Below are 26197 nucleotides of genomic sequence, written 5' to 3'. Positions count from 1 at the left end.
ATAATTAATTATTGGAATGTTCGAATAATGGATTCTTCTAATATCGACTATTCGAAAACTTGTTCGGATAATGAATAATTATTTGAAAAAAATATTGAAATAATGAATATAATTATTAGAATATTAAAAACGAATATTCTGATATTCGAGTATTCATTCAAACAACAGCAGAAAATATATTTGAATAATTTTAAACATTATCAAGACAAAGGGTGTTTGTTATAAGATGAGGAAATTTCAAGGAACACTTCTTTCTGAATAATGTTCCATACGCAATTTAGTCCACCTGTGAAGATATCGTGTCCAGCATAATGAATAATGTGAAATAATAATAATAATAATAATAATAATAATAATAATAATAATAATAATAATAATAATAATAATAATAATAATAATAATAATAATAATACTGTTTTGGACATGTGATATATATTGGACTAAAATTCTGTGAAAGCGTCAAACATTATTCGTTTGAAATCATGGACAATGAATTCTCATTATCAGATCAATGTTTAAAATTACATTTTAATTTCCATTTCTTTCAGCGCAACTTAAAATTCGTTTACACGCTCAGACATAAAATAATTTCTATTTTACTTTGACTCTTTTCTTTCATGTATTTCTGAATGAATAAATATGCAGATTGTTCCTTTGTTCACATTCCTAAAGATTAAATTATTTAACGTCAGTTTATATGCCATGCATTTCATCAATCAACTGTCGATTCATTGAACTGGGAATTTAATGACCGAGGTATCCTAAGAATACCGAGAGGAAGAGGACACGTCAAAAAAGAGTAGACGAAGTTAACATACGCGAGGATATACCAGGGACTGATCCAGGAGGAAGCTTTCTTATTTTATATATACAAATGAAATCCATCCCAAAGTTTGGAGCCCTTAAAAGTAGCAGTATGACAACCCACCGCCCCCAGAAGTCGGTTCTGGATCCGCCCCTGGGACATACTGTAGAAGAAAACGCTCCATGACTTTCAATCACGAATTTGGGAACTTACCCTAATTCGAAAAGGTAACAGAGTCATTTATGTATTCTTTGATTAATAACGAGAATGATCCCGGTATTAAAAGATATGCACAATTTGTATCGTATCACGATATAAGTTTATACGGATTTCGTTGCTTCCGTGCTGAGCTTCAGTTCAAGCTATCTCGCCACCCATAACTTAGGACTTGTGCCCAGAACCCTAGACAACTAACGATAATGAGACTAGTCATGAATCGAAGGAGCTTTGGAAGACAGAAGCGAATGATCGAAAGTAAAATTACTCTAGAGATTGTAGAGCGGATGTATAGATTTAAACCTTCTGAAATTGAAGCCTTCCTCTGGTCAATACACCTATGTGTTATATCTTATTCACTCTAAAGAAACTTTGTATATATATATATCAGTGGTGCCCACCCCCCTTATAACCATGACGCACCCCCCTCAATTGTCTATCCGTAGGTGTTCTTCCATGAAAAAAAATCTTTTCGATTAATTTTTACACCCCATCAAACATATTTATATAGATTTTTACCCCCCAATATTTCAATGACGCAGTTTGCGTCATAGCCCCTCTCTGTGGGCACCCCTGTATATATATATATAAACAGTAAAAAGCACGACATGAAATTTTCCCGAATTTTATTGAGTATAACGTGAAAGTCTGGAAAGTATATTGTATAAAAAGAAAAGGAGCCGTGTACAATTGGATAAGATGTGTATATTTTATATTTAACTTTGATTGATATAAAATAGCGGCCAAGAGCGGTCAAACAGCGGGTCTCGGGCCAGTATCGACAGCGGACCCAACGACTTTACTCTTTTTCCGACGGCAGATCGCTTAGTAGTAACACGTCTGCTGCCGTCAAAATGTCGCACGCGGGTTGGTCAGCGATTTGTGGTTTTTACGCAGGCCGTACGCAGGGAGCCGGATGCATTTATTCGGAGGAACCAAATTAAAGTACGCTAAATATTACCGTTTTTCAGTAATCAAACTGAAAAAAGTAAACGAAAATTGCTTTGTAGGAACAGAAGCGTGCATGTGACAATTATCACGAGTCGGCTAACTGCTTTCGTTAATGTGAATTCCACAAATTTCTGCTTAACGAAATCAGTTAGCCGACTCGTGTTAATTGTATCTTGTGCACACAACTGTTCCTACACAGCAATTTTTCGATTTTTTTTCAGTTTGACTACAGAAAAATTAAAATATTAGCGGTACTTTAATTTGGTTTATGAGGCCCCTTAACACATACCAACACGTGCTACGTTTACTATAATCATTGGGAAGAAACCAGTGAAGGGACACAATATAACATTTACTTTATTCGTCGTGTTTCCCCCCAGGGACTACTTAAACATCACCAGCAACTGGGTACAGTTGCCAGACTATTGTTTACTTGGAAAGGCACTGCAGTATAATGTACATTTTTATCACTTACAAAACGTCTTCTACCACTTGTAGTGTAAACTCTCTTTGTAAACCCTCTGGTGCTTGGGGTCCCGGGTTTGATCCCAGCTCCCGCCAAGTGAACTTTGTGGTGGACAAACACCGTGCTCGTGGGTTTTCTCGGGGTTCTCCCGTTTCCTCCCACTTTCTTCATTCCACTATTTTCACTCATCTCTCATCATCACCGTCTCCTTTAGCCTAACCGGCATACCCGTGGGACGTTAAACTTAAAGATTTCATTTCATTTTTCTCTTTGTAAACGTTTGAAGGAGTCAATCCACACTGCATCACAATGTAACAAAAATGAGAACGCGAACTGAACATATAGGCAATGCAACCCGACAGCGATTTCTCCAATCATTCTCTTTACCGGCAAAGCTGTTATCGTCGCTGGCGGCCTTCACGCTAAATAGCTGCAGAACTGCATCGCGGGTACTTTAGCGGAACAACTGCTATCGTCGCTGGCGGGCCGCCAGTGGGAAAGAGCTACAAAACGGCACAAGCGGCCATCGCCCACATCCTGCCTTGACACCGCCTGTGTTGGCGGTCTGGCCGCTGAAGTAGAGGTGATCCGCCATCGATGGCGGCAAATTGTCAATCGGGTAAGACCTTTGAAATTGGTCTTGGTCTTGTACGAGTCTTGGAGGTACGGTGTTGGTTTGTTCTCTTTTTGGTCTTGGCTCGGGATCCCTGATTTTAGTCTTGGTCTCAGGCTTGCATACAAAGATATGACCAAAACTGCAAGTTCAAGACTCCTATTCCCATCACTAGGTGCTTGCTGCAAATGGCTAGTCGCTGGAAAAACAAGTGTACACGTGTAACAGACTGTTTATTCTGTTCCAGTTTTATTTTGTCTAAATAGTTATATTCAATCTGTTCGTTTTATTTTGTCTAAATAGTTGTATTCAACGTTTAATTATGGGCATATTTATTTCTTTAAGTTTGATTACTGAATGTTATTTTAATGTATTAAATTTTGTTAGAATTTTGCATTCATGTTTATAAGCTTTATGTACTAGAGACCTTGTCATCTCTTTAAATACTGAGTAGGTGTATTTTTTCTTCTAATGGATTGTGAGAAGATGCAACAAAGTTCTTTTCTTAGAAGAGAGGTTGAAATTATTATTGCTTGCAAAATAATAAGTGTTATTTTCATTATTAGAAGTTTTTAGATAGTTTGGTTTGAAATTTTTTAAACAAAGGAAATTCAACTGTTCGATTAACTCACTACTCGTGCCGAACTTGCACTTAAAAATCGAAGTCTGATAAATTAATCCTAATTACAAGCTTCCCATGACTGAAATAGGATCCATCCTGTTATGAGAGGTTTAATAATAACATAGAGAGGTGAGAGGCTTATTGCAAAATGGCGACCGTGATAGGACGATGATTTGGAGCAGAGTACCATCTGTTTATAACTCTGGTAGTGATGTATTGAAAGTTGGGCAAAAGAAACTACAGAAGTAAAGCTTACATCTGACATTGACAATCATCGGGGAAAATAGTAAATAACACTTTGAAAGAAGAAAATGCCTAGTTCTAAGAAAGTGGAAAGACTGAGAGCTGGTGATTCCAGTGAAAATTATGCATGTTGCAGCGGAAAGACAGTGGAAAATGATGAAGTGGTGAATTCCATTATGTGCGGTCGTTGCCACAAATGGTACCATTTTAATTGTGTAAATGTTGATAATGATAGATACGACGAATTTAGTAATTCTGAAGTAGACTGGTATTGTAAGGAATGTGATATACCAAGAATGCCGGAAACAAATAAAGGAGACGGTTCAAAAGAGAAGACAAAAGCGACTGAGAAATCAAAATTTACTTTGGAAGATTTGGTCCTGATAATGAATCAGTGCTTTGATGCTTTAAGTGAGGATACGAATCAGCGCTTTGATGCTTTAAGTAAGGATACCAATCAGCGCTTTGATGTTTTAAGTGAGGATACCAATCAGCGCTTTGATACTTTAGGCGAGGAAACAAAAATTTTGCGAGAAGAATATGCTCAGAATAGGACGGATATAAATGAAAAATTTACAGAATTGAGTAATCAAATGAAGGAGACGAGAGAGAACTGGAAAACTGAATTGAATAAGGGAGTAGCACGTTTGGACCAAGAATTTGTGGAAATAAATTAGAAAATGGTAAAACAGTCGGGAGATTCGGAAAGTTTAAAAGCAGTTATGGTTCTGTGCAAAGAGCAATCGCAGAAAGTAGAAAGAGAAGTTGATGTACTAAAAGCAAACCTTAAAATGACGGATGAGAACATAAAAAGAATAGAGAATAGTTGCAAACATTGTCACGAAGTAACAGACCGTAAGTATAAATTGTTGCAAGAGGAAGTAGATGCTATAAAGCGTATGTATGAAAAAGCAGATAATAATTTTGATACTAATCATGTTGATTATAATCGTGTACCTTTTCCAAAATCCTCAGATAATGGGACGCGCTCTGTATCAATACCCACATTTACCTCTAGTAATACTACGGTAACTTCAACAGTTTCTACTGTAATGAGTACTTTTGAATCTGGTTGTAGATGTGCTATATTAGAAAACAGGATTCCCTTTTTTCAGACTGGAAACAACCGTTTTCGAGTTGACGATTGTGCGAGTGATCGGGATCATTTTCAACCGACTCCACATTTAGATTTTGAAGATGTAATTCGTAAATTGCAAGAACAAACTATTACTAGAGAAGAAGTCCACAGTCCTATAAGACATTCACCAATATATTATATTACTAAAGAGACTCCTAAAGAGAGCAGAATAATTGGAAATAACGAATATACGTCTAACAGTATGTTAAAACCAAAATACTTGCGCGATTTCCCACGATATAGTGGACAATTAACCCCTGGAGCGGCGAAAAATTTCTTGAAAGAGTTTAATCGACTCTCGAAATTGTATAATCTTTCATACGCCGAAAAGCTCATTATTTAACACGAGCGGCGATCAGTTGGTTTGAAATTATAGCGGATACTGTAACTACTTTTGATGAATTTGAGCAACATTTCAAGGATCAGTATATGTCAACACAGCTCGAACAGGCTCAGAAACGCCAGCTGCGTAATACGAGATACGATAAATCCAGATATCCTAATACTCTTGAATTCGCATTGGGTATAGTTGAGAAATATCACAATATAACTGTGAACTATGACGAGAAAGAGCTCCGAGATATTCTGTTAACGTGTCTTCTGTTGGAAGAAGCTAAGATTTTGAGGTTATCGAAAGTAAAAACAGTGGAAGAAGCTTTGTTGAGTGTTATTGAGATCAACTCAGCAGAAGCGGAAGCTGAAGCGAACCAGTGGAGCGTTAATTCAAGACGTAATACCAATACAAAAACTCCGTATATACGAATGGCTCAAAATAACTTTAGATCTGAGTCTCCTAACACGCAATGTCAAACAGAAGCTAGTTACACGAGATCAGGTAATAACAAAAGATACTTCGCGCGAAGAAATAATGGTTCTTGGAATTATCGTGGAAGATTTAATAACTCATTTAATACGAGACAAAGAAAATCGACTGGAAATGATGTGAGTTGCCAAACATCGGAGGCAATGTTGCAAGCTGCTAACGCGTTAGTCGTTAGCAATGAAATATCTAATGTTAGTGAACAGGGAAACGAGACGCGCATCCGTATGTAGAGGGGGAAGAAGGATGCGCGCAACTAATGTCCCCTGCGCAAGTTGAGTGTTCGTTGTTGTATAATATCTTATTTGTAGTTAGTGAAGATCCTGAACAAGATTAACTGGAGAATGATGATTATTATTTTCCTTCTCCCACAGTATCTTGTAGCGTTAAGGGAGTAAATTTAACGGCGATCATAGACTCAGGAGCTGAGTTGAACTTGCTTAGTGAACGAGTCTGGTTTGAAATTCAAGAGAAATTTCCATGTGCCAAATTACTAAAATATGACAGTGTGAAAGTAGCAACATTTACTGGAGACAGTAACTTCAAAATAAAAGGAATGCAGATGTTGAATTTTTGTATTAATGAACATCTGTTTGAGGTAACAGTTTTTGTTATGAGGGCTATGCGACCTGATTTATTACTTGGAAGTCGTTCTTACAAAAATTCAATGCCATAATTGATAGTGGCAATCAACGCTTGCAATTAACTGACAGTCAAGGAAATTTAGTGTGCATTAGTTTAACTAAACCTACAGAAATCTATTTATCGATTTCTGACGTTGGGCACCTATCATGTAATACCATGTTTTATTTTCGGAATGCTAGTTGTCAAATTCCAACACCAGTAGAAGCAGTTAATTTCTGTAAGGTACCTGAGCCTAATGTCACGGAGGAAGAGTTACATATATATGTGCATGATCGTACAGACATTTCTCCAGATAATAAAGCAAAACTATACTCTCTTTTATGTAAATATAGGCATCTCTTCACCGAATATCCTCGGCGAATCAAAACTAAGCCTTATAAAATTGAATTAACAGACAATATACCTGTCGTTGGCAAAATATATAGTGTCCCTTAGTCTATGAGAGAAGAATTTGAGCAGGAACTTCGGAAATGGATCGATCATGGCATTGCTGCAGAAATGTCATCTCCCTATAGAAATCCAGTACATTGCGTTAGGAAAGGTACAGGAGGAGTACGTCCAGTCCTGGATTTAAGAGGTTTAAATGCAAAAGTTATCTCGCCGTGTGTACAAGTTGAAGCAATTAATGACTTACTATCATGATTAACTGGAGCATATGTATTCTCTTCATTTGACTGCACGTCAGGTTATTATGGTGTACATCTGCATCCCTCCTCTTATCAATGCACGAGCTTTGTTTATTTAGGCAGGCAATATTGCATGCTGGTTCTCCCAATGGGTCTACGTTCTGCACCTGCAGTTTTCCAAGAAACCATGAATAGCTTCTTTAAAATGAATACAAGAGATTTTGTGATAGTATATTTAGATGATGTGTTGTGTTTTTCTTTCTCTTTGGATGATCATTTTGACCATCTAAACAAAGTGTTCCAAATATTCGATGCCGCTAACTTTTCACTAAATTTCAAAAAGTGTCGATTTCTGTTAAATGATAAAATTGTTAGGTCATCTAGTAAATGGAAAGGAGATCAAATTGGACCCGAAGTCAAATGAGCCTATACGTTGTTTCCCTATGCCAAGAACTAGAAAACATTTACGCTCATTCTTTGGGTTAGTCGGATGGAGGCATCGGTATTTAAAGGATTATATTATTATTGCAGCTCCATTGTTCGAATTATTAAAAAATATAAACCGTTCGTAATGAATGAAGATACAATACATGCATTTAGCGTACTACGAAATTTAGCGAGCAATCCACCAGGATTAGGCCAACCCAACTTCTCTATAAATTTCCATATTTTTAGTGATGCGTGTGCGTATAATTTAGCTGGCTATTTAGCGCAATTTCCTAATAATGATGATAATCCTGTTGTTATTGCGTATGCAAGTCGTAGATTAAAATTACATGAACTCTCGCTTTCTGTATTTCAATTGGAACTTTTGGCAATACTATATTTATGTGAATATACTATATTTGGCATACTAGGCAGAAGCACTATAGTACATTGTGATAACAGTGCTGCTATACACGCCTTTACGTTGAAACACTTGGATCCTCGTACGACTAAACTTATACTCAAGTTACAAAGATTTGACTTACAATTCGAACATATACCCGGTAAATGCAATACAATTGCAGATATTCTAAGTCGATATCCGCCAGAATGCAGTGGAGATACTAAATAATTTTACATAAATCTTGTCTCATGTTGCGAAGAGGAAATTGAAGATCATTTACAAACGGAGGTTCACGCCACAATTTTTGTTTTTAGAGAAGACCCAGAAATTATAAATGTACATCGAGTTATTGAAGAACAGCAAACAGACGAGTATTGTAAAAAACTGAAAACATTGTTGAATTCTGGAAACCATCGAAATAAAATCGAGAGTTTTGAAAACTTATTATTTGTTAAGGACAAATCCACTGGTCGATGGTTATTAGTAATTCCTAGAACCTTAGTGAACGATGTGGTCTCTAAAATACATGCCAAAGGACATTTCGGTGTGAAAAAGTGTGTATCTTTTTGCAGAGCCTTATTTTACTGGAAGAGTCAAAAACGTGATTTTGTGAAGTACATTCGCGATTGTGAACTATGTACTCGAACTAAGTTTAGCAATCGAAGTATAGACGCTGGAAAGTTTTCTATTGAGGCTAGGCGGCCCCATGAAAAATTATGTTTAGATTTAGTAGGTCGCTTCCCTTCTAGCAAGGGATTTCATTATATACTTTCCATCATAGATGTTTATTCGAGGTTCATTAGTTTTTATCCCTTGCGTAATGCAAATATTAAAGAAATTATCAGGGTGTTGCTCCGGTGTTATTTTTCATAATTTTCCATACCCCAGCCATATTGTCACAGATAATGGTCCGCAATTTACTTCTAAATCGTGGAAAGATTTCTGTAAACGTCATCATATCCAACAGCATTTTACATCTCCGTATTCACCCCACGCTAATGGCTTAGTAGAAAGGCAACATCGGGACCTCAACAGATTGATGAGATTGAAATGTTGGAGAAATCATGCTCTATGGAGTAATATATTAAAGGAAACGCAGGATTTACTGAATAATTCTATTTGTTTTTCTACCAACCAATGTCCATCGGAATTGTTTTTATCCTATTCAGCAACTGACAGTTTTAAAAGTTCTTACCCATAGCCTCCAAAAATAACTTCAATTGATGTGGAAGATAGACATTTACTAGTAGAAAGAAAACCAAAGAAAATTCTAAAGAATAAATCGCAAACAGTGTTAAAGGAAGGTGACTTAGTTATGCTTAAGACACATCACCTATCAGTAGCTCACAAATCTCAAACGCATAAATATATGGACATACACTGGAACATATGTTGTATATAAACTAGTGAGAAACTGTGCTGTCCTGCACTCACTAACTGGAGAGTCGATTGGAACACAGAATCTTAGAAATATTAAATTATTTAATTGTTCTTTAGCAAAAAGGCAAGATTTATTGAATATCAGGTCTTGTAAAAAAATATTCAGAATTTTTTTTCGGTGACAGTGGTAATCTGTAACAGACTGTTTATTCTGTTCAAGTTTTATTTTGTCTAAATAGTTATATTCAATCTGTTCGTTTTATTTTGTCTAAATAGTTGTATTCAACGTTTAATTATGGGAATATTTATTTCTTTAAATTTGATTACTGAATGTTATTTTAATGTATTAAATTTTGTTAGAATTTTGCATTCATGTTTATAAGCTTTATGTACTAGAGACCTTGTCATCTCTTTAAATACTGAGTAGGTGTATTTTTTCTTCTAATGGATTGTGAGAAGATGCAACAAAGTTCTTTTCTTAGAAGAGAGGTTGAAATTATTATTGCTTGCAAAATAATAAGTGTTATTTTCATTATTAGAAGTTTTTAGATAGTTTGGTTTGAATTTTTTTAAACAAAGGAAATTCAACTGTTCGATTAACTCACTACTCGTGCCGAACTTGCACTTAAAAATCGAAGTCTGATAAATTAATCCTAATTACAAGCTTCCCATGACTGAAACAGGATCCATCCTGTTATGAGAGGTTTAATAGTAACATAGAGAGGTGAGAGGCTTATTACACACGTTTACAGATATCTGGTAGATGTTATATACCATAGTGAGCCCCCGTTTTTAGAGGGCTTCTAGAGAGCACCCTGTGGCACGAACAATGCTGGGAACATCACGGAAATATTGTCCTCAAAGTTGTTCTTTCATTTTTGAGAACAAGGTTGCAGGGGTCTTATCTTGGGAATATGTTGAGTGTTTTAGTACCTCCCAACCCCATCGTTGTAGGAGAGTCTGTGACGTATGTGCAGTATTACATCTGGTTTTGTCGTTAAGAAGAATTGATTCAGGCTGTAGGAGATGTGGTTGTTTGCGTAGCAATATTGGGCGCAAATGGTGATTTGGATACGAGGCATATTGTGCAGCATTTAAGGTAATCCCAAGCAGCACTTGACGTGAGAAGCCAATGCCTTCGTGGTCATAGGACATTACTATCATAGCCTTAACATTAGCTAGATCTTGTTTGACATTTATAATCAGGAGGATGAGGTGTCGTCATTTACTTAACTGGTGTTTCAATTCTGGTTCGTAGAGTCTTCCCCCTGTTTCGTCAATCGTAATAACATTAATGCGATCCATGAAATCAGCACCTTCCTGCGCGTAACGTTTAAGGTGCAAGCGTTCATTCCCATCGGTGCCACTTTTGATCCCTCGTCAGGATATGTGGTATTCATTTAGCTATTATCTTACGCATGCCAAGGGTCATGTGTTAGGATGTGAGCAATGAGTAAGTAAAATATTTAGTTCATTAGGCAACTCACTACACATCCATTGCTGATAATTTTCGATCAATGTTCGTAGTGTGTTCACATGGTGGTAGTCTGTGACCGTTTGAATGATGTCACCACCATGTTCTTTGCTGATTAGTGAGCCGCCTCGAATCCATTATGAGTCTGTCTTGCAACAGTCCGATAAGGCAGAGCACTATAAACCTCATTTAAGCCCTTGTATATCTGACGTGCATTTCGATTTCGAATCACCGAAAGTAGCACATGTCACATATAACTCATTTAAACAGAATTCACTGACCACACAAAACATAATACGGGAACATAAACGTCGACACGATCGTTATATTGCCCAGGAACACGTTACGTTCATCATTTGTCTACTGGACAAAGGACGATAGAATCACATCACAGCAATGTTGCCAATATGTATGTGTGTCTGTAAAAAAACTTGTTTAAATATCAGGTCGTATCTTCTCCTAACAATGACACACACATGCTTCTAGCAGTGACATACGTACTCATAACAGTTTCGAACATATTACTTTTCCAAAACTAGAAACCCTGGATAAAAATTTATAGAGTAATCAGAATTGTTTCTTTCCCTCACCTTTTTATTACAAAAAATTTCCGTATAAGTAATACGATACATATAAGTATTTTCCCGTATACAATAATTCTTTCTCTCTAAGAAGTTGCACCTCCTGACTGAAGCAGCGCGAAGGTCTTTGAGGTTGATGAGTAGGAAATCTCTTGCCTGAAGCAGCACGTAAACGGGATGGTGTCTTCTGCCCAATACAGCGCGGCTGCGAAAGGAACTTCCTGCCCGAAGCAGCGCGGAGTTGGGTTTGTAGTCTCCTGTCCAAGCAGAGCGCAGACGGTGACAGAGCGGAGATAAGGTAAGCGCGGAGGCGGGTTGGTGTCTCTTGTCCAGTCCAGCGCGGAGATGAGATAGGATCTTCTTAAACGACCAGCGCATATGTGAGGTTAAGGATTCTCTCCTGCACAGAGCAGGGCGAAGAGAAAGGTAGATGTCATAAGCTAGAACTAATATCTTCTTAATCTCGATGTGCTCTTTTATAGCCATTCTTTGGAGAGAGAGCGTTTGGAGGGGTTGTAGGAGTACTACGTGGTTCTCCGTGTCTTTCTTTACAGATGGCTTCTGTCGGTTGCTTGATGATCCTCGTGATGAAGCATATGCTGTTGTTTATAAATATGAGGGAATATCGCATCCATCAGGTACGAAAAAATATAATCTGAAAGATTATATTTTAGATGGAAAGAGCTATATACATAAAAAGCACTGGTAACATTGGTTAAAACAGATGCATTGGTAACACTGAATATAAATGATGCACTGGTATCACTAGATATAAGGCACTAAGTTATGAAACGACACTGTATAAAATATTTTGTTTATCGTGATAAAAGAATAAAAAAACAGGTGGTAACAGTTTGTCCTCAGTTCTAAGTCAGTGTAGACGCATTGGTATCATTTCCCTCAAGGACAAAGATGGTTGGCACTATCATTAGTTTAGTAAATGTAGAGCAGTCCGCCTACAGTAGTAGGTTCTGGTTTAATTATAGTTTCTGTAATAACTACTGGTGTTAGTTCGAGGAAAGTCCTTTCGAGGGGCAGCGATATGTTCGTTTGGAGTATAGACATGGTGCGTAGAAGACAAATCCTTTTGCAAATCAGGCATATATATATATATATATATATATATATATATATATATATATATATATATATATATATATATATATATATATATATATATAAGAAGAAGAAGAATAGCAAAAATAATATACGAAAACATGAGTAGAGGCATCCTGAAAATAAAAAGTAAAGGATGTTGTTATATTTATATATTGTGTACGAGCCGTTTGCGAAGGAAATTTAGTAAAATGCCAATGGATTACAGTCCATGGGAAAGCGCTATGGAATTGGAATTCCGAGAAGTGATCCTGTAAATTATTCTGTTCTCGTTGTAAGAGAGACTGCATTGAAGTTATGGATTGTTGAATATTTTGGAGATTCAAAGTAAAGTTAATATTAAAGTTATTAGGCGAAGTTTTCTGCTCTGTTCTAAATTTACTGAAATGTCTGGTTGGCAGATTTAAAGTGTCATTATGGACGAATGAAAATTGCTCGTAAGAGGAGTATGTCAACGAGGAGTTGATAGTTTCCACTGCCTTAATGCAGTAGAGATATCCTAACAGAGGATATTGCAATATTTATCTAAACTGAATAGTTTTCTCTTTGAATAAAGGCTGAATTTTGAGTTACGCTGCAAAGTATATAACATTTAAAAACACAATATTCAAAACAAATTAGCTAATCAATTAATCAATTATAAACCATATTCCCAACCTTCACCAAATCTTAAAGGATTATTTTTAATTGTGATGCTTTGGAATATCGTCTAGAATCAAACCAAACATCATGTTTCGTCAACAACTAGAAGGCAAGAAAGAAGTATCCCGATTTCCTGTTCATTTGGAACAACGATTTATGTAGGAAATTATCAGACGGGCTTTAAGATGTAGTAGTCCTATGAAGGTCTCTCAAAAAGAAATGTTCCGCAATTTTTCTATGTGTTCATTTTTTATTCTACAAAGTTTGCTACTTATACAGTACGTACAGATACCCTTTACGCTCCTATTCTCATTTCAACCCACTGCCACACGTGACGATCTCCTATTAGTCTTTCAAAATGGTTGATGTGCTTGATGTTCGTCAGAGTTAACGTACTGTAGTTGAGCTCCTAATCTGAGAAAATCAGTCAATGGGAAAGTTTCCCCGAGAGAGTGATAAGGATGTATAGAGATGACGTTGTCGATCACAATATGATTGGCAGATGGGCATTCAGATTATCTACATTTACTTAAGATTAATTTCATTAGAAACATTTTTATCAAATTAGAGGTCTGTCCAGAAAGTCATAGACGTTTTGGCCTATCGCTGCAGTGGGAGGTCGCCATCTTGGTGTCAGACCGTTGTCACAGTCAGTACGCATACAGCTATGGTAGGGTGAGAATTTTGACACTCTTCCTGTGCTACCTGTGACGTGTTACAATGTGAGCTGCAATAAAAATCCCACCTCTTGAAAGTGGCATAACAATTCCCTCAGAGAGGTATTGTGAAACACTTTGTGAGAAAATTGAGACGCGCAAAGCACCGGGGAAAACTTAGCGTGAAGGTGTTGTTTTAATTTCACGACAACTCACGTCCACAGAGCACCAAGCGCACCCGAGAACTTTTGGATGGTTTTGGATAGGAGGTGTTCAAAATACATCCACCATACAGCCCGGATTTGGCGCCGAGCGACTACCACCTCTTCCCGTTGATGAAGACATGACTGGCTACAGAACGCTTTGATAGACCCCGAACTGCATGCTGGTGTAAGCCAGTGGTTGAAATCGCAAATGACAGATTTCTACAGCGACGGTATTGAAAAACTTGTGCCACGGTATGATAAGTGCCTTAATTTGCATGGCGATTATGTGGGAAAATAGCTTAAGAGTGTACCTTTCAAATGTATGTAATACAATTTGGTTTGGTCATTCTGTTATATTCTTTTTATTTAAAACGTTTAAGACTTTCTGCACAGCTCACGTAGATAAAATTTACTTTTAAGTCGAGGTTAAGAGATTTTAATAGTTTGTAAAAATATTTTATTAGGCTAGAAAGTTTATGTTTATTTGATCTTTGTAATAGAATTCTTTTATCAAAAAATGTTCTTTTTAAGTTGACAACTAATTAATAAATATACCTTAGTAATCGTAAGAAGTTAGTACATAAGATGTAAATACAAAACGCATATAATTATACAAGATTTTGTTGTGATAATGTATCTTTTTAAACATTCAAATATGTATTTAACTTCCGTTGTAAGTAGTTACGGTATTTTGGTAGTTATGGAGTTTTAATATTTTAGTAGGTATGGTAGTTTTGGTAATATTTACGGTATTAAGTGGAATCGAATCAGAAACTACCAATGAGTTACCGAACCCTATTTTATTGTTCCTGATTATTCGTTTATAATAACTGTCATCATAAGAATAATAAAAAAATAGCAATGGAGTTTTCTTTATTTTATAGGTGGAATAGGCATTTTTAAAACATTTTTTCTCTTAATTTACACTCAGGAAAGTATTTCCTTATTGAAAAAAAAAAACAGTTGTCATAAAATGTTTGTCCCATGAAGTTTAAAATAATAATTAAACAGTTTATTTACGCATAATGCAGTTCCATCCATACATAAAAGTACAAAGTGCAAATATCAAACGATGATTTAATTCACTGAATACACTTTACTGCATCAAATATGACTTTCATGTTTTACTCGAGTGAGGTACTTCATCTGATTAAAAACAAAGAAAATAATTCGTAAATGAATTGAAATGAAATATTTCAGCTTAATGTCCCACAATTATCCCGTTTAGGCTAAGGGAAACAAATGATTTCGGCAAGTGCATGATGACTGAAGAATCGGTGGAATGAGGCTATGGGAGAAAACGGGAGTATTCCGACAAAATCCTCGGATATTACGTTATCCACCACAAATTTATTTGATGGGAGATCGAACCGGGGACACCACGCACCGGATGTAAATGTTGTACCACTGAGCCACCGAGCTCCCTTTGAGAAAGTAATTGGTGGAAAATGTATAAGTAACATTCGTAAATCTTTAATCAGTTAAACGTAGTATTTATAATCAGGGGCGTCATTCATGGAGGGCAATGGGCAATTGCCCCTCTTCTTTGAGTTTGATTAACATATGTTTTCTAATGAATTGTACTGTATATTAATATATTAACAAAAATGTGAAATTCTTATGTCTGTGGACAATCTTGCCCGCTCTGGCAAAATCTGAAATGACGCCACTACTTTAGTTGCACAAAATGACACACAAGCCACTTAAGAAATGTCTTTTGTGCACAAAGTTCTTGATTGTATATACGTAGAATTCAGTGTCCTCAGTCAAAACTGTTTCACAAACATAGCTACAAATACATTGCTTTTAAAATTAAAATAAATGATATATATTGCAATGTTCCCCAATAGCTTTACATTACAATCTTGATTGCTTTCTATTTTGTTTCTATTTATTATTGTTATATTTTTCTAATTGATGTTTAATTAATGTTGATAATTGTTTGGATTTTAATTGCGAAAGTTCATCGTAATTTTATATGACCAGGTGAATAAGATGATTCTCTACACTTTGATTATAGGCTGTGAAAATTCTTTTCTAAAAATAAGATGAAGATTGCTTCTTCAACAAATGTCCTCCAATTTAGAAGTAAATAATATTATTGGATTTTTCTAATGAAAATATATCGTACATAGAGAAATAATTATATTAATTATAAATACAATTATATTCATTTAAAAGGATATGTAAAGTGGTGAGATCTTGTCATTGATAATCTGCCAATAAATAAGACCTAATATTTACCGATGAAGGAACACAAAACTATGTCACATCGAAAGAAATTCCAGGAAATAGTGAGTGTAATTCGAGCTCCGGATTCTGTAAACATAACATGCATGATCCGTCTTCTCAGAAAGTTAAGTCTGAGAAGCAAATATGTATGTTTTCGGTGTTTTATGAAAATACTTTTGGTTTGCGTTCCAAAGCTCAAGAATTTTATACAAATGTACTCTCAAATAATTATGATGTTATTATAATCACTGAAAGTTTCTTAACCGAAAATCGTTTTGATACAGAGTTCTTTGATAATAGATACAAAGTCTTCCGCCAGGATAGAAATCTCGAACTGTTTAATCAATGTAACGGAGGAGGTGTAATAATAGCAACACACTATAATCATAATATATATATATCTTGTTAATTCGTATGACTTGTATTTTGAATGTGTTCTAGTAAAACTTGTAATTCACGGTTTTAAATTATTAATATGTGCAGTATACATTCCTCCTGAATCAAGTGTAGTAATCTATGAACAATTCTATCAATTTATTGAGACTAGTTGCCCAATAGATAGCAACATTCTCTGCATAGGAGATTTCAATATTCCTGAAATAACAGGTTGTGCTTTTGATTTCTTATCATCAACAACAAATTGTAAAAAAATATAACTTTATGTCCTTATATAATTTAGCGTCATTTAATAATATTCATAACAGTAACGGCCGAACTTTAGATTTAGTATTATCAAATATTGATAAGATTCTCGTTGAAAGAGAATGTCCTCTTGTTGCTAAGGAAGACAGATACCATCCAGCAATAAGTGTCTCTATCCCATTATACGTTACAATGAAAGAAAACAGAGAAGCAAAAGTATCTGGTTTCAACTTTAAGAAGGCTGATTTCAAAAATTTATACGTAGAACTGCAAAAAATAAACTGGGGCTGTCTTTCGCAAATGAATGATATCAATAGTGTGCTATCCAACTTTTACAACATGATTAATGATATATTTAGCATGTGTATTCCTCGTAAGAAACATGTTAATGGAAATTATCCGAGCTGGTTCACTTATAGTATAATTAAAAAAATAAAATCCAAATCATATCATCATAAAAAATGGAAAAGTGGAATAACTGCAAGCCTATATCATAGTGAAAAAATTCATGAGTTACGTAAACAGATAAAGACCTACATATCAGTTGCGTATAAAACATTCATTCTAGAATCTGAACTTTCTATTCATAATGATCCGGGCCAACTTTGGAGTTTTGTCAAAAGCAAAATCAAGCATATGTCATCAGCCTCCTTGACTTACAATGGGAAAGAACTAAATAAGGATAGTGAGATTGCTCTGGCCTTCGCGCATTACTTTTAATCTGTTTATAACAATATCTCAGCAAAATATGACGTAGACAGATTTATATCTAACAAGACGGAATGCATTAGCCTGTTGGACAACTTTCAACTTGGTGAAATACAACTGCGAAAAATTGAAGTGGCTATAAAGGCACTCAAACCAAAAGCGTCATGTGGACCAGATGGTATTCCTCCGTATGTTATCAAAGGCTGTATTGATATATTCAAGCGTCCGCTCCATACTATATTCAATATGTCCATAAGAACAGACACTTTTCCGTACTTATGGAAAGAAAGTTTAGTGTGTCCAATGCCAAAGTCTGGAAATAAAAACGAAATACAAAACTTCAGACCTATAGCTATATATATTATCTCCTTTTGCCAAAATTCTTGAGAGTATTTTATATACACGAATTCTGAATCACGTAAAACCAGTTATATCTATACATCAACATGGTTTCTTACACAATAGATCTACTGCAACAAACCTAGCAGTTGTAACAAATTTTATAGCAACGGAGTTAGACAAAGGCGGCCAGGTAGACGTTATTTATACCGATTTCAGTAAGGCATTAGATGTCGTGGATCATGATGTTCTAGTGACAAAATTAGCAAGCCTAAACTTTTCAAAGTCGGCAATAGACTATATTGTATCGTATTTATATAACCGGAAACAATCTATTCCATACAAGGGACATGTCACCGAAAAGTTTGTTTCTCTGTCTGGGGTTCCTCAAGGATCTCATCTGGGACCTCGGCTATTTCTCCTACTTATTAATGATATTCCACTTTATTGAAAACTCTGAGATTCTCCTATTCGCTTATGATCTCAAATTATATTCTAGAGTTGATTCAACTGAAGACTGCATACAACTATAAGACCTACAGCGAGTTCAAACATGGTGCGATGACAACAAATTAGTAATAAATGTATCCAAGTGTAAATCTCTTTCTTTTACTAGAAAAAGAAATCCCATCACCTTTGACTATACACTGAAAGAAACTAAATGGTCTAAACCAAGTATTGTCAAAGATTTAGGCGTTACTTTTGATCCTGAACTAAATTTCAATCAACACATAGATATGATAACAAACAGCGCATATAGAAACTTAGGTTTAATTTACAGAATAGGGCAAGATTTCTCCAGTGAGACAACGTTTACAACACTTTATTTTACATATGTTAGACCAAAATTAGAATATTGTTCTATTATATGGACCCCCAATAATAAAAAATACTCTCAAGAAATAGAAAATATCCAAACGAAATTCTTGAAAATGCTTACATACAAAAAAAAAAGTAATTATTATCCCAAATATTTTTCCTACAATGATCTAGTAAACAGCTTTAATTTTCAAACCGTAGAAAAAAGAAGATGGATGTTGGACTTGTTATTCTTATACAAGTTATTAAATAATAAGATTGATTGTATGGAGTTGGACTCGAAAATATCATTGCGGATTCCCACTTGCAAAACCAGAGTAGAGAATACAGGGACATTTTATTGTGCGAAAGCCAGGAGCAATATATTACATAAATCCTCTATGTGGAGGCTGTGTAAATTATATAATGATATTGTAAATAAGCTTGATAAAGTGGATGTATTTAATCTTTCAGAAAACAGGTTCAGATCATATGTTAAACAAGAAATTTTCTGTAGAAATAATTAAAAAAATTATATATGTAACATTTGCTGTATGTACACAACACTGTAATTGGGTATTAAGCCTGTTGTGTTGTATATTAAATAAATAAATATAAGAAGGCATATCTAAGGAGCCCTCCTTCCTATATCCAATATCCCCTAAAATTGAAATTATGCTTACATAAAGTTTGAAGCTGTAATTTTGAAATTTTGGGTAACTTAAGAATCTTCATTTATTTATATGTGACCAAGCTAAATTCTGTATGGAAAGTACAGAGTTCTAAGTTCTACATCAAATATCATTCTACTAAAGTTATTAAATGCAGGAAAACAATAGTATCAGTACTGTACGTGATTTTATATAGCAATATTTACCACATCGTCTAAAAAATGTTACAATATAACTATTCCATATTTACTTATTCATGTCAACATCTTAATGATTCTTGTTAATTTAGCTATGATTCTTGTTTGCTATAAGGAATATACAATCGTATCTTAGAAGGTCATCATATAATCAATTTCAATTGATTATCTTCCGATTATAAGAAATTCCGACATCGATTGGATTTTTCTTTGAATTTGAAAAAGAGATTTTAATACAAGTCAAACAAAGATAACATATTACGAGAGATTTAAAAATATAAATAGTTATAGCAAATCAAAATAAGAAGTAATTTTTATTTAATATTAAGAAATAAGCGAAAGTAAACAATATTACAATAAAAGAATATTTCAATAATAAGAGTTTACCACGGCCATTAAAAAGAAAGCAAATAAGGATAAGAATTAAGCAATAATGAATAAAAATATTCACAGAATAGGTTTAAAACATGATGATACCTTATGTACACTCATGTCCAAAATTATTGTCGTATGTCTTTAAATATGTGGTTGTAGGAATATAATTTGATAACGAATTCGCCCGGTATTTCTTATAATATTAGTATGTGTATAATCGGCAAAGTCATGTATGTGGCAAAATTTCATGTCAAAAGAGCAGTAAATAAGAACAATAAAACGAAAATTAAACTTGTCCATTTAGCAACACTTTGTTTTACACATTCTTATTTTCGTATGTGTAATTATTTTCCTACAAAATTTACCACAAATGTAAATTTCCCGATTATACACATAGTATTAGCATTAAAAGTGCCCTGCAAAATCATTATCAAATTACATTCTTACAAGAGGACAGTTATAGATATGCGACAATCATTTTGGACATGAGTGTACATACCTCGCTGCCATATAAGAGTACATGAAAAGGTAGCCTAACTTCACGGTGAAGTAAATATCTGATAGTTTTCCATTTAGAAATAACTACAGGAATCTATCAACGTTAAGTAAATCTATACTACTAAGAGCAATAATTACTAACCACTTTTCAGTTTACTACTGCCACTATTAAGAAACTTCTATTAATAACTATAGTCTACGATTACTTTTCTACTACTATTACAAATACTATGAGTAACTAAAAGAGTCAGTCTATGCTACTAATGCTCTGCAATTAAAACTAACAATATGTCTTCGTTGAAAGTTAATTATTCGTAAATGATTATGGATTACATGGTTATTAGTCATGATATAAAGGTAACCACGAAAGTTCTGTCACCCACCACCCAAGCTTTTTCACCCACCACCTTCGAACATCAATATGTCACCTAAGACGTATCTCGAAGGTCAAAAATATTCCCCATCAGAATCGACGACCTTTTGCAAGGGTGCCGATCCTGGGGGAGACGGGGGGCCCGGGCTCCCCAAAGCTCACGTGGACCCCTATTGAATTTATGAATATACAATATTTGGCATAATTTGAATGAAATTTGTCTTAAAATTCTCATATATATACCTTCTGCATCTGAATGCCCCCCCCCCCCGAAATTTACAGAGAAATCGGCGCCCTTGACCTTTTGCCAACGTTCTGGAAGTCCATGGAATTCCATTGCGGTAGAACTTGGTGGGCCGTAAAGCGAAAAAGGTATCAAGTGCATTTTGCACCTCTATTAGGGATTGGAACTGGCGTCCTCTAAGGTGATTGTTCAAAGAATAAAAGAGGTGATAATCGGTGGGTGCAATGGCCGGCGAGTATGAAGAATGCAATAGTGTTTCCCATCCAAGGTGTGTCCCGGGTCATCCTAGCAACATAGAGCTTAGCGTTGTCCTGTAACAGGAGAACACCTTTGCGATTCAAAGTGTTGGCTCCAGAGTTTTGACTTTTTCTCGAACACGGCTCAACAACAGCTGGCAGTATACAGTTGCATTGATGCTCTGACCAGCTGGTAGTAGTTCCCGATGCACGATGCCGCGAGCAGTCCACCAAACACACAGGAAGACCTTCTTCTGGTGCAGTGCTTGTTTCGGCTGTTTTGTAACCGGTTCATGGAATGCTAACCAATGATGATGACGCCATGGAGCTTCGTAGAAGACCCACTTCTCATCACAGGTCAACATGGTGACCAGAAATAGCTCCTTTCTCAGACGAGAGAGCAAAGAAACACAGGGCCGGAGTCAAATCATGTGGGACCTATCGACCCCACTTGTAGTGCTTCCCAAGTTGATGGAGGTGCTGCCAAATCGTTTTTCCACTCACACTGAATTGTAGCCCCAGTTCCTCACTTGTCTGGCCACTGTTCGCCTCAATTGCCGCCTGAAGATCTTCATTTTGTACATGTGTTGGTCTTCCGGCACGTGATGCGTCTTCGAGTGTTTCGTCACCATCCTTGGACCTGTTAAACCATCGCTGCACTGTCCACGTAGTCATTACACCCTCACCAAAGGCATGGCAAATCTTCCGTCCTGCTGCAGCGGTGTTTGACCCTAGTTTGAACTCGTACAGCATACACGCCCTTATGACGCTCTATGGAAGTCCCTTGTTCACTCTGCCCTTACGCAAGTCCACCGTGTAACTGAACTGCCACAACCAGACAGCATGTTTGATATACCCACACCAATAATTGATCTTCGCCTTATCTCCATTCACATTCAACTCAACGGTGTAACTGCAAATTGAACACAGACCTTCACAAAAAGTGACAGAACTTTCATGGTTATCTTTATATTAATATTTATTTATTTGTGTTATTATATGTTAATGAATGTACAATGCGAAATATTACTGTATGTACAATACATGTTTACTATTGGAACTTATTTTAATTATTTTTTAGTTCCTTAGATACACTTGTGATATTCTGTATCCTTTGTTATGGTAAATGCACGCATAAAATGACATTTTCTGGCATCGTTATTTAGAAACAACACGTTATTAATTTCACACAGTACCTGATAAAAAGAAATAACAGAAACTCGTAAAAGGTTGCGAAAATACTTTACATCACCCATAATTGAGAAGAGGTATTTCGTTGAAATCCACCACTCTTCCTTCAGTTGCATTACATTTTATTTTACATTACATTTTCTCAGCTTTAACAGTTTAATAATGAATTTGTCTTATTTCGTAACTAATATTCTAAATTTGTATAATTTTATAACTCAGGCGAAAAGATCTATTTCTGGCATCTGACGGAAAGAAATAAACAAAATTGCATCGAATATATAAAGTAACAAATCGGCTGTTTATTTCAAGAACGACTTAACTCAAAATTCGTAACTTTTCAGGAGAAACTTTTAGTTTCGAAACACAATGAAAACAAACGGGAGCAAGAACGACACAAAGTGCTCTCTAGCGCTCAGTTTTGGAATCCTATCTGTTAAATTTTTATCAGAGATAGACACCAAGATTAGCTTTCATTTTCTACCCGTAAGTCAATAAGGGCGATTTTTTTAAAGTTATGTTGTTCTTGAAATAAAGAGGCGAAATGTCAGATAATATTATAGGACTGAAGGAATCATGGCGCCGTGGAATGATAAGTTTACATTTTCTGTTGGTGAATTGAATGTATTTTGAATATTTATAGTGCAGTGAAGTGTTTCTCAGTGTTGAAATGTGTTAAATACTGTGAACAAAAACTCTTTCTGATAGCAAATGTGCTATAAGTGCGTTTATTTTTAGCGTCAAGTTAGAATGAATAGGTGTTAGGTGTTGAGTTTGAAGGGTGATCGTTCGATTAACTCGATTGTGTGTTGTTTACACACTTACCTAAATTTAATTTCATTTTAATTTAACGCATAATTTGCATGTCGTTTGCATGAACTTTGACTGTACAAAATTTAATGTAGTTTGATAAGGTTTAGTTTAGGTTTGGGAAGGTGGATGAAGATAATAATTTATCCCCAACAAAACTTCAGATCCTCCTATATTAATTGAAAATCAGAACAAGGTGTTATTTTAGAACTAGACATGACTATAATTCGGAAATTAGGAATATTAATTCTACGAGTCACTTTAAACAAAAATGGACCTTTAGTAAAAATTATTAACCTATTAGTCACAAAAGTTGTCCTTCACAAGAATTTTGTAATTGGCAAAGCGGAAGATGTTCAAATCGAAATATCAAATCAGGGTTACCAACAGGTGGATAAAAAATATCTGGATGCAGGATTATTAGGTGAAGGACAAAATAATTCAAGATATAAGATTGAACTTAATACGGGCATCTCTTTTGCTAGAAAACAATTTACAATTCCACATGCATTCAAATAAAAGTTAGACAATTTATAAATACATTATTGGACTAAGACATAATTTCAAGATCCAGATCACCTTACAATTCTCCTGTTCTGTTTCTCCGGAAATTCCGAAGAAAACTAGATTTATGGAATTAAGAATGTCGATCCGACAGTGACAAATGGGATCCGTACCCTTCGCCACGCTCTCATCACCCTCTACACCTGGTGTCGAGAACATGGACTTACAGTTAACTGGAAGAAAAACAAGTATATAGTGTTCTCTGGCAAACGTTGAAACGTACACGAACCTCTGCCTCTTCCAGATGTAACGTTTTCTCCGGAGACTCACATCATGTACCTTGGAATAACACTGGATCATCGGCTCCACTGGAATCCATGCCTTGCTTCGATTGTTACCAAACTGGAACCTGTACTCAATTTACTCACAGGACTGAGCACCAAACAGTGGGGCATAGATATAAGGGCACAACTATGCATCTATCGTCAATGCCTGGAGGCAAAACTTCTTTACGGTAGTCCAGATTTATCGACTTTACCCAGAAGAGTTAGTGCAACATGCATCAAGCTGCAAGCCAGTGGACTCCGTATTTTATTACAACTTCGGAAAGCACCGACCATCGCACTTCTAGAAGAAGCAGGTATAGTTCCATATCAAATCAGTGCCTTCCATGTAGCTAAGGTATTCCTCTTGAAGCGTATGTCTATGACAACCTCACCGATCATTCCCAAAGCGCAATTATTATACTCCAGTAATCGCCGGAAACACTTACCTTAACGCCACCAACTTCCTTGGACTTACTTTGCCTACGTCAAACTTCAACAATGGTGCAACTATACTCATCGAGGACCTAAACTTCCTTATTATCAATCTCCCTACCAGACATCTTTAACTACCTGCCCGGTGGAATTTCCGTTCTGTACCCCTCATGGACAACGCACTTCCATGATAGCGCATTTATGGAAGGACTACATTACTCAGCACCACCCAGACTCTGTCTTCATATACACGGACGCCTCTAAGAAATACCGAGCAGGACGTACATATGTAGGTATTGTTGTCTACATTCCTCACATTAATATGCGCATAACTCAAACATTACCTGGCTACACGTCTATCTTCCTTGGAGAAGCAATGGCGGTTCGAACTGCACTCCTCCATATGCTCCGTCTACGCTTAATTAACACCTGCATATGTAGTGATAGTCAGAGTGTTCTTCGATGCCTCCAAACCGGTGCTCGCCAGGTGCAGAACAATTGGATTTTCCACATCTTTCAACAGGTACACCAACTACAAGAATGGGAAACCAGGTAACCTTTTTGTACAATTATTCGCACTGCAACATACCTGGCAACGAAACAGCTGATGAACTAAGTAAACGGGGGGCTTTTCTACAGCCTTCGAAACTTTTACCGGCCAGTAACTTCCTACCACAACTAAATGATCAACGACACCGAGAGTGGTATAATTTCCAACGGCAGACACGAGGAGGACCAGGTAAATATTACTGGCAGATTGAACCATCTCCTACTACCCATAAATGGCCTCATCACTCCTCCTGGACTCATGCACATCACATTTTATATGGTCACCTCCGACTGCATACCGCCCAAACTCCCCTACAAAAGTGCCGCCAGGGTCTTAGGAACACTCCCAACTGCTATTGCCTACAGGACCTTGGCACGCTAGAACATCTTACCTATTCTTGTCCTTTTATGACACCTTATCGTCTTTTATTTCTTAGCTCATTGCACGCTCTGCTTGGTTATGGTCCTTTTTCTATCAGCACCATACTTTCACTGAAAAACACCACAGTCATCTATCATATAAAACACAGTTCTGACCAGAGCAGAATGAAATATATTAAAAACTATACTTACTATTAAAAACTATATATATTAAAAACTTCTGCTCTGGTCAGAACTGTGTTTTATTTGTTACTCTACTTATCCAGAGCCATGGAGTTTGTTCATCTATCATCTACAGCTCCTCATTCTCAACCGTCTTGACCTCTAACCTGTCTTGTGGTCCCAGTAAAACACATGGACGCCATGCCCTAATATACCCTCGTTCTAGCAACTCGTTCAGCCTTGTACTACCATTGGTTTACTCAAGGGACTTCCTGAAACATGAAAGGGGAGGAACATGAATCCCCCCCCCCCAAAAGAAGAAGAATGTCCAACTCAAGTTACCTCCTATCAACGAAACATTATCAACAATGGTTAAACATTCGTACTACGGATATCGGGACATTTCTAATGCACTTTTCACATTAGAATTGGAACCAGAATAATGTAAATTCATATTATTTACGATTTTAAATAAGAGAAATTTGAATACAAACGAATGGCTC

The sequence above is a fragment of the Thermobia domestica genome, unplaced genomic scaffold, assembly GCF_964235325.1.
Source record: "Thermobia domestica unplaced genomic scaffold, izTheDome1.hap1.1 HAP1_SCAFFOLD_508, whole genome shotgun sequence".
NCBI classification, from domain to species: domain Eukaryota; kingdom Metazoa; phylum Arthropoda; class Insecta; order Zygentoma; family Lepismatidae; genus Thermobia; species Thermobia domestica.
This window is presented reverse-complemented; position numbering follows the sequence as displayed.